Consider the following 8,918-nt stretch of genomic DNA (forward strand, 5'->3'; position numbering starts at 1 on the left):
GGAGAGGGTGGGGAAAGAAACCTTCCCTTTGCCCCAAATAACCCCCAACCCCGCAACCTCCATAATAAAGTTCACCAAGCAGCTTTGTCAAATCCATGTCTCCATAAGAAGTTTCCACTTCTTCCAGTGTTCACTTTGCTGAGGTCAAGGCCAGTTTTTGCATGTCCAAGGACCTCCTGATTGAGCGTGGGTATCTCCAGCCACAGGCTGGTTGTTTCCCACGTGCTGCAGAGGATGGAAGCCCTGAATGAGAAGAGGTCCAGGGACCACTGATAAGAACGCCTCCTGGCATGGTGGTGTCCACTCATGTTCCCATTCCTGCTGACACACCGGGCCTGGAGCATTCCATGACCCTTGCTGCGGCAGAGCCAGGTGTGCTGGTCCAGGTCCGCAGGCACAGGTGGCAGTTCAGAGTTCAGAGGAACACCTGGATTCTGATGCCGACTCTTCCTTCTGCAGTTTTCTTATCTGTAAAATGGGAATAATCACATCAAGCTCATGAGGCTTTGTGGGAACTCAGTGACACAGTTCATGTAAAGTACTTGGCACAGTGCCTGATGCATGGCAATGTCAGATATAAAAATGGGATAAAACCAGGAGGAGCCCGTGAGGTTGCCTTGCAGAAATCTCATCAGTCATCAAACACAGTAGCAGAGCTCCTATAATTTAGGTCTTACGAAAAGATTTGCAGCAGCAGGGATTCTTCAGCGTCTAAGGACTTGATCCTCTAAATGTTCCTATTATGTAATTTTATGAATTATGTCGGGACCCTAAAGGCCAGGTAACAAGATGTGACACTGAATCTCAATATTTGTCCTTCAAAAAACAAATGAAAAATACTTCACAAGGCAACATTTTTCTAATTTTGGAGGTAAAAAAGCCCTAGGTTTAAAGAAAAGTAATTTTCTGCCTCAAACCTTTAAAAACATTGAGCTTAATTTAAATGTAATTAACATTTAACTTAGAAGTTTTAAACTTCAATTGCACATTGCCGTCTTCTACCTCACATGGTTCTCAGGATGCACTTGGGGGACCAGGCTGGGATTTTATTCCCTATGTCTCCTGACCTCGCTGAGCAGAGCCCATGATCACTGCACGAAAATACAGAATTCTGGCTCAGGGTCACCCACGCTGATCTGAGGACATGATTTTTAACCATTTCTGGGTTCCACTCTTGAGGGCCTATGTTAGAGCTGGACTTTGGGGAGATTTCAAATTCTTAACATTTTTTCAAACATTTAATTCCTTTCTCCGTCAGCCTTCAAACACAACTTTGCAAATACTTTTCTCTCAATATTTTGGTGGATTTCTCTGTCCCTGTCCAATCCTAATAATTCTCCATTTCCCTTTATTTTTAAGAACTCTTCTTTCATATTCATTCTCTCAGAAATCAAATCTTCCTCTAACCAGAGGAGAGGCACCGTCAACTGGGGGTCCAGTGCTGGCTGTGCCCCTGCACCTCCTGGGACAGTGTCCTAACCTCTCTCAGCGGTTTCCTCTTCTGTGCAATGTGGGGAATAGCACTCCCTCCCAGGGCTGTTGTCAAGTCAACTGAAATAATGCTCATAACAGGTAGTCAGTGACCGGTAGCTTCCTTGACTCATTAGTAATATTTTTCATTATTATTTAAAGTTTTAGGTTAGCAAAATAGGACTATAACCCCTTTTTCTTAACTAGGTTCCCACTGGCCATTTTAATGGAAACTTCTTTCCCCTCTTAGGATCTGAGGGCAGGTGACTGGCATTTCACTGTAGCCTCTGGGTCTCTGATGACATCCCGTGGAGCTTTGAATAAAGCCACCTCTCCCTGTGCTGACTCACACTAGCAACTGTCGGTCAGTTCTTTTAGCCTCTTGTCAGCATCTCCAGCCCTTGGCCTATTCTGAACATATTTGAATGTAACAGACCCCTGCTTTTTCCTGTCGTTGGCATGCCTCAAGTCTTCTCTTTCCCAGAATTTTCCAGCGCCTCCACCTGATGACCAGGAGCAGTGAGCACTCATAAACCTTCTGAAGGAAATTAAAGACATTTCTTTCTTTACTTAATGCATATTTACTGAGCATCTGCTGCCACATGCCAGGGACTTAGATAAGTACCAAGACTAGGAGGAGGGCGAGGAATGATTCCTCAGCTCAAGGCATCACCTGGGGGAAAGAGGAAAACACATTCACAGATCATTGCAGGGCAGCGCAATGCTGCCAGAGGTGTGGTCAGGGCGCCTCAGCTAGCTAACTCAGGTCTCATTATTTTAGAGAATCTCTGAGGTTTACCAGCCCTTCAATGTTTCATTCAACAGCCCTGACTAGGAAACAGCTCCTCATCTTTTTAAAGGACTCCTCCAGAGATGTTGCCGTATAGACACCACTACCTTCTGATCCAGACTTCAGGGTCAAAGGATGTGGCGACAACCCCCAAGTGTTCTTCTGAAGAACCTCCTATCCCACACACCCCACCCCTGTCCCCCCACTACACAGGGCACGCATTCAGCTTTTCCACAGTGAAAGCAGACATGCTGAACTCCGACACTAGCTGTTTGGAACTTCTCGGACAGTGTGGCTGCTGCAGCCAGCTCTGCCAGCGGTCGGGCTTCCCGTTCCTCTTCCAGACGTTCACCCTCCCGGCCAGTTACGGCTTCGCTTGGGTCCCTGGGAGCCACGGCCTGTGTCAGCCGCTGCCACTTACTCTCTCCCCAGCTCAGCTTGTGCCCAATTTTTGCCCATCCTTCCACCCTGGAAACTGAGTAGCACAAGTTTCCCAGTTCAAAACTGTCCCTGCAGCCCCTTCACTTCCCACCACTCCTGTGGCATTCGGAGCAGAAGAGGCTCCTCTCCCCGCACCGGGCAGGACACTGCAGGGGGCTTCTGGCCCCTCCTTGTCGTGACCATGAACGTTGTGTGCTGCCGACCAAGAAAATGGAACAGACTGATTTAGGCGCTAAATTAGGTTTCTTAGAAGTTCTTTCTTTGGGGGCCGGCCCCGTGGTGCACTTGGTAGAGGGCGGCGCTCCCGCCGAGGGTTCGGATCCCATATAGAGACCAGTCCGCTCACTGGTTGAGTGCGGTGTGGGCGCGACACCGAGGGTTGCGATCCCGTTGCCGGTCACGAAAAAAGACAAAAAGGAAAAAAAAAAAAAAAGAAGTTCATTCTTTGGATCTGAGGAATATTTTGGAGCCTGAAAACAGTCTCTTCACTGAATGAGATAAGGACCTCTGTGCCATGGAGTGTCTGTTACTGCTGTTCCTTTGTGGTATTCCTAGTCCCTGATATGGTGCTGGGTACCTGGGAAATACTTGGTAAAGGCAGCGTGGCATTTCAGGGTCAAGATCTCAGGTTCTGGGGACAGATGGAGCTGGGCCCCCATCCCAGCTTTGCTGCTCATTAGCCATGTGACGTTGGCAACCACTCACGTGGATGTCCTTTAGGTAGTGTGTGGGGTTTATTCAGTCACTGGGCAAATATTTATTAGAGTAAGGTTGGCAGACAAAAGCAAGTAACGAATAAGTAAGATGATTTCAGATAAGACAGCATAGAGCTGAGGGGACTTGAGCTCTACTGGACGTTGGGGAGGGAAAGGACGGGGTCGGGAACCGCCTGTGGTTCTGGGCTGGGCAGCTGGCTGGACGGGGACGTCCTCTCCCGGGTCCAGGCAGGCAGTTCAGCAGGAGCCTGTGGCTGGGGTCGCAGATGGCAGTCTTGGCATCATCAGCATGTACTTGGCTTTTGAAAGTTGGGGTAAAAGGAGATTACCAGCGGGAGGGAGAGAGAGGGAGAGCACGCCCATGGCGGAGAGGAGAGGTTCAGCGAGCCCAGGGCGCAGCCCTGGCAGGGCCAGCAGAGCCGAAGGCCGTGACACCCCTGAGACTCCTCGGTGCTGCCGCCTCTTGCGTGCAGCCCACCGCGATTCAGCTGTCACAACCGAGCGTGTGAGACACACACGTGAAGGGACGCCTCGGTGGGCAGACACTTTCAGTGGGATCTGTCTGCAAGAAAGAGTTTCCAGTGAGACAAGTATCCAAGTAGGAGCTGCTTGCAGCTCGGGGCCAGTCGTCCACACCCCCCTGGGACGTCGCTGGTCTCCCCAGAAGCCTCCCCAAACCGTGAGCCACTCTCTCGTCCCCATCATCTGTCGCTTTCGTTCCTGTCGTCACTCTGCCACCATCACAAAAGCACAGAATCACAGCTTCGCTGTTGTTAAACTTTCTGAGCCAAAAATGCAACCACCTGCCACGCAGAAGTGATCTCAGTGGCTGCAGGACCCTCAGCCCTGTGAATGGGGTGTGATGGACGCCCCCAGCTGCCACCCCTTGGCCCCTTAGGCCGCATCCACCGAGTGGGACCCGGAGTCGGGCCTTCAGAGCTGGCATCAGAGGTGCCAACCCAGCGTGCGCTTTTTGCCCCCACCTGCCACTCTTCAATCCCATCTTCCAAGTCATACCTAATGAAGAAAAGCCATTTCTCAAAATGACAGCCTCAAATCTTAGAAAAATCCAGCTGATTCAGAGTTTTTTTTTCCTTTTTGCGCTTTGTGTAGACCTCTCACAGTACAGACTGTGTATATCAGGTACTTGGGGAAGTGAGATGTGTTTTTTGTTTGTCCTTTTTGGACTTTGTGTAGACCTCTCACAGTACAGACTGTGTATATCAGGTACTTGGGGAAGTGAGATGTGTTTTTTGTTTGTTTGGTTGGTTGGTTTTTAATATTTAAAGGCTATTCTTTTTTAGCAGTTTTAGGTTCACAGCAAAATTGAGAGGAAGGTACACAGAGTTCCCATATACAACCCCCTCTGTGTGCAACCGCCCCCATGATCAACACCCCCCACCGAAGTGGATGCATTTGTTACAGCTGATGAAGCTGTGTTGACATATTGCAATCACCGAAGTCTGTAGTTTACAGTAGGGTTCACTCTTGGCATTGTGCATTCTGTGGCTTTGGACTCCACATACTCCTGCACCTGCATAATGACACGTATCTGTCACACAGTAGCATATGCAGTATGTTCAGTGCTTTAAAATTCCCTGTGCTCCCCCTATTCACCCCTTCCTCCCCCCAACCCCAGTGAGCTTGTTTGTGCAGGGATTAGCCTTTCCAGCTGTGTGGGGTTGGCCACCTGTCAACATGTGACTCACATGGGCACACCAATAGAAATTACTTTTGTCGAGTGTCAGCATCTTATAAGCCATCAGGTTGTCACCAGGCCAGTGTCCTCTGCTCAGACTGGCTGCTTCTTGTTAATGCCACTTGCAGACAAAGGTGATTCTCTTGCAGTTCTTCTGAGGCCACTGGCCCCAAGGTGTCCTTGTGCCCTTTTTAAGAAACAAGATGGCATTCAGTAGAAAACATGACATGAGTGACTTATTATATGTGACCAGAAAGTCATGAAACAGATTACCTTGCTTCACTTTATAATGTTTTATTGATACACTCACACCCCATTTAGCCTTCTCTGTATGTTTTTTTATGCACATATAGATAAATAAATTATGAAAAGGGTAGACAGAAGCTTGGAAAAGAGCCCTAGTAAAAAGCTAAGTCATGTGCCCAGCCTTTCCTCTCCAGCCACATGGCAGGCAGTCTGATGTGAGTGGGGGTGTTAGAAAGACACTCTGAATGGGCCTTCTGAATAGATCAGGGTGTGTTAGAAAGACACTCTGAATGGTCCTTCTGAATAGATCAGATGAACAGTAAAGAGAAGCACTTTGCCACCACTTGCAAGGGGAAGAATAAATCACGAATGTATTACATACTGCATGTGAAATTCCCAAGTGAGGAGCCTTGGGTTTTCACTTAGGGTACTGCGGAGTAATAATATGATAATGCCCATACCCAGCACTCTGCACTTACAAAGTCCCAGAAGCAGCAGGTGCTGGGAAGACGGGAGCAGCACTGAAAGACCCGGCTCCAAGTTCTGGTTCAGCTGCTTCTGAGCTGTAGGGCCCGTGCAGCAGCCTCCCAGCTCAGTTTACCCATCTCCTCATAGGAATGTTTTGAGGCCAAATGTGTTAATATGATTCGGTGATTAACATATGTGAAACAGTTGTAAATGGGATGGTAGAACAAAGGACTGTCCTTCTGTCCTGTCCCAGGCCCCTCGTGCCCTCTCTCTATGGCCACCTACCATGCAAGGTCACCCAGTACCATGTGCAGCCCCAGCGCAGCCCTGCACTTACCACCAGATGGTGTTGGCACCATCTTAAGGGAAAATTGTTCAGTGAACACAAAGAGGTTTCTAAAAGCATTCGGGTTCTTGATTTTTCCCACTGTAATGCGAACTTGTACTCCTATTTCACGTTGCCATCTGAGAAGAATACATACTCCTTGCTTTTTTCAAACAGCTAAAAAAGTTCTGTTGAAAGAATAATTATGTTCTTAAAACGTCTTGATGTTAAGCATTTGTTTGAGTGGTTAAATTGGAAATATATGGTATGAAATCGTTTCATTGTATCATTGGAATATGGGGAGGGTGCTCCCTCCACTAAAAAGACATTTTATTAATTGATGTTCGCTTTTGTTTTTCTGCCTCTCTTTTCAGAACGGTTTGATCACCACTGTCCCTGGGTAGGCAACTGTGTGGGGAAAAGAAACTACAGATTTTTTTATATGTTTATTTTATCTCTGTCTTTTCTGACGGTCTTTATATTTGCACTGGTTATCACCCACGTCATTCTTCGTAAGTATGCTGGCGAAACGATACGTACGCTACCGTTGCCGACCTTGGCCTTCTGATTTAATTTTGATTTAGTATTTTGGTCGTTTCAGGCTTTCTCTTCCGCTCCTTCCTCCAGCCTGCCCTGCAGCTCCTCACCTCCTGCTCCCCTCTCCATCCCTCCCCTGCCCCTTTCGCTCTCCACCCCACCCCATCCTCCCACTGGCACTTGCCAGGGTCCCACCTGTGCCAGGCTTCGCCTGCACCAGCAAGACTTTCTCTCCGACACACTTGCCCTTATTCCAACCTCAGTGACTTCACTTTCTCTCCTGCGCCCTGCAGATGTTGGGTCTAATTATGAATCTACCATTTTCTTGTTGAAAAACTTTGATGGAATCTCAATCTCTGATTAGTAAACTAAGTTCCTTAGCACTTATAAAGTATAATTATTTAATTGATCTTTAGACACCTATTTTTATGTAGATGAGACAGCTTTCAGCATGAAGGCTGTTTATTCCGGAGGTGAATGTCTGAATACTAAATTTTGGTTTCATTCCCACAGGTTCACAGCAAACAGGATTCCTAAATGCCCTTAAGGACAGTCCTGCAAGATATCCTTTCTGGTTGTTCTGTTTTTACAGTGCTAATGTGTTAAGTATTTGACTGACCTATACTCTTACCTCCTCATCTTTTGCCTTGGCTTTTCTTCTCATAAATCTCATAATTTGTCCTTCTGTAAGGCATCCAAAAAACTCCCTAATATTCAGTTGCATGAGTAACAGCATCTGTATAGTTGAATGTCTAAGTGACTCATTTAGCCTTGTTTAAAATGAAGTGCTCTTTAGCTAGAAAATCAAGTATAAATTCTTGCCCACCCCCAGAAACCAGTATTGATTGGTGTTAAATCAGATTGGTTTGGGGAGAAGTAGGGCTGCAAGCTCACTTGATTGACAGGTGGTCTATACATAATATTCATGGATGCCCAGATGTGGGTTCCCTTCTAGGAGTGCAGTCACCAGGTGAGAACTGCAGACCCCTCTGTATAGATTCTGTCTGGGGTTGCAGTTGGGCATTTCTCTGGGAAGTACCCATAACCTGTATTATCTCCAGGAACAGAACAACTTTTTGTAACTCTGAACAGACTGAAGATGGTCACTCTCAAGTCATTTGATTAATGAGGATGATTTCTCATCCCCCCAAACAGTATGTATGGGCATGTACCATAGTATTTTGAAACTTGAAAGACGAATGTTCACCCATTAATTGTTTGAATGGGTTCCCACTCCCTCCCCTGAGCCCCCCAGTTTCACAGTGGATTGGTGTAGACTCAGCTAGTGGGACCCACTGACCTGGCTCCTCTGGGACCCAGCTGTCTTCCTTCAAATAACCAGTTAGACTGCACTTGGACTCCTCATTACTCTCAGGGATAATTTTCATCTTATGGTAGGGAATTCTTAAAGAATGAAGAGCTTTAATCTGATGTACATATCATGCACTTCTTAAAGTAAACCAGCCCGTGTCCCTGAGAACTGGCATGTGTGGTGGTGGTGGTGGAGGTGGTGGTATTGAGATGTGGTCCTGTACAAGGGGATTCAAAAGGTTCATGAAAAATGGAATTAAAAGATAAAAATAAAAAATGTAAACTTTATTTCTCAACATATGCTCCATCAAGTTCAAGACACTTTTATAAGCAATGATACCATCCATTTATCCCATCACTGAAGCACTGAGGGTCCTGGGCATTTAACCACATCAGTGGTCTGTTTTATGTTATGAACTAAAGAAAAATGGGTGCCCTATAAAGATTCCCTAAGAAACAAAGAAGTCAGGAGGAGCCACATCAGGGCTGTAAGGTGGGTGCCTAATGATTTCCCATCTTTCACAAAATTGCCCTTCTTTGATGAGAGGAATGAGCAGAAGCATTGTCATGGTGGAGAAAAACTCTCTGGTGAAGCTTTCCTGAGTGCTTTTCTGCTAAAACTGTGGCTAACTTTCTCCAAACACTCTCATAATAAGCAGATGTTATCATTCTTTGACCCTCCAGAAAGTCAACAATCAAAATGGCTTGAGCATCCCCAAAACCCACTGCTATGGTCTTTGCTCTTGACCAGACCACTTTCATCTTGACCAGACTACTTTCACCTCTTGGTAACCATGGCTTTGATTGTACTTTGTCTTCAGGATTGTACCGGTAAAGCCATGTTTCATCTCCTTCTACAAATCTTTGAAGAAATGCTTCAGGATCTTGATCCCACTTGTTTAAAATTTCTATTGA

The 8,918-nt window shown here is 46.6% G+C and overlaps 1 long non-coding RNA gene across 2 annotated transcripts in view; it reads left to right on the forward strand.

The window, feature by feature from the left end:
- LOC103604913 overlaps positions 1–7,247 on the forward strand; it is a 94,678-nt gene extending 87,431 nt beyond the window's left edge. Inside the window, exons 3-4 of one of the 2 annotated variants that reach the window (XR_551750.1) lie at positions 6,530–6,667; positions 7,206–7,247. This is a non-coding gene — a long non-coding RNA (uncharacterized LOC103604913). Of the gene's footprint in view, positions 1–6,529; positions 6,884–7,205 lie in introns of those variants that run through there. The other variant, XR_551749.1, reaches the window with a different exon arrangement.
- Positions 7,248–8,918: the final 1,671 nt, after the last annotated feature.

Source organism: Galeopterus variegatus, unplaced genomic scaffold (genome assembly GCF_000696425.1).
Source record: "Galeopterus variegatus unplaced genomic scaffold, G_variegatus-3.0.2 Scaffold5472, whole genome shotgun sequence".
Taxonomy (NCBI): Eukaryota; Metazoa; Chordata; class Mammalia; order Dermoptera; family Cynocephalidae; genus Galeopterus; species Galeopterus variegatus.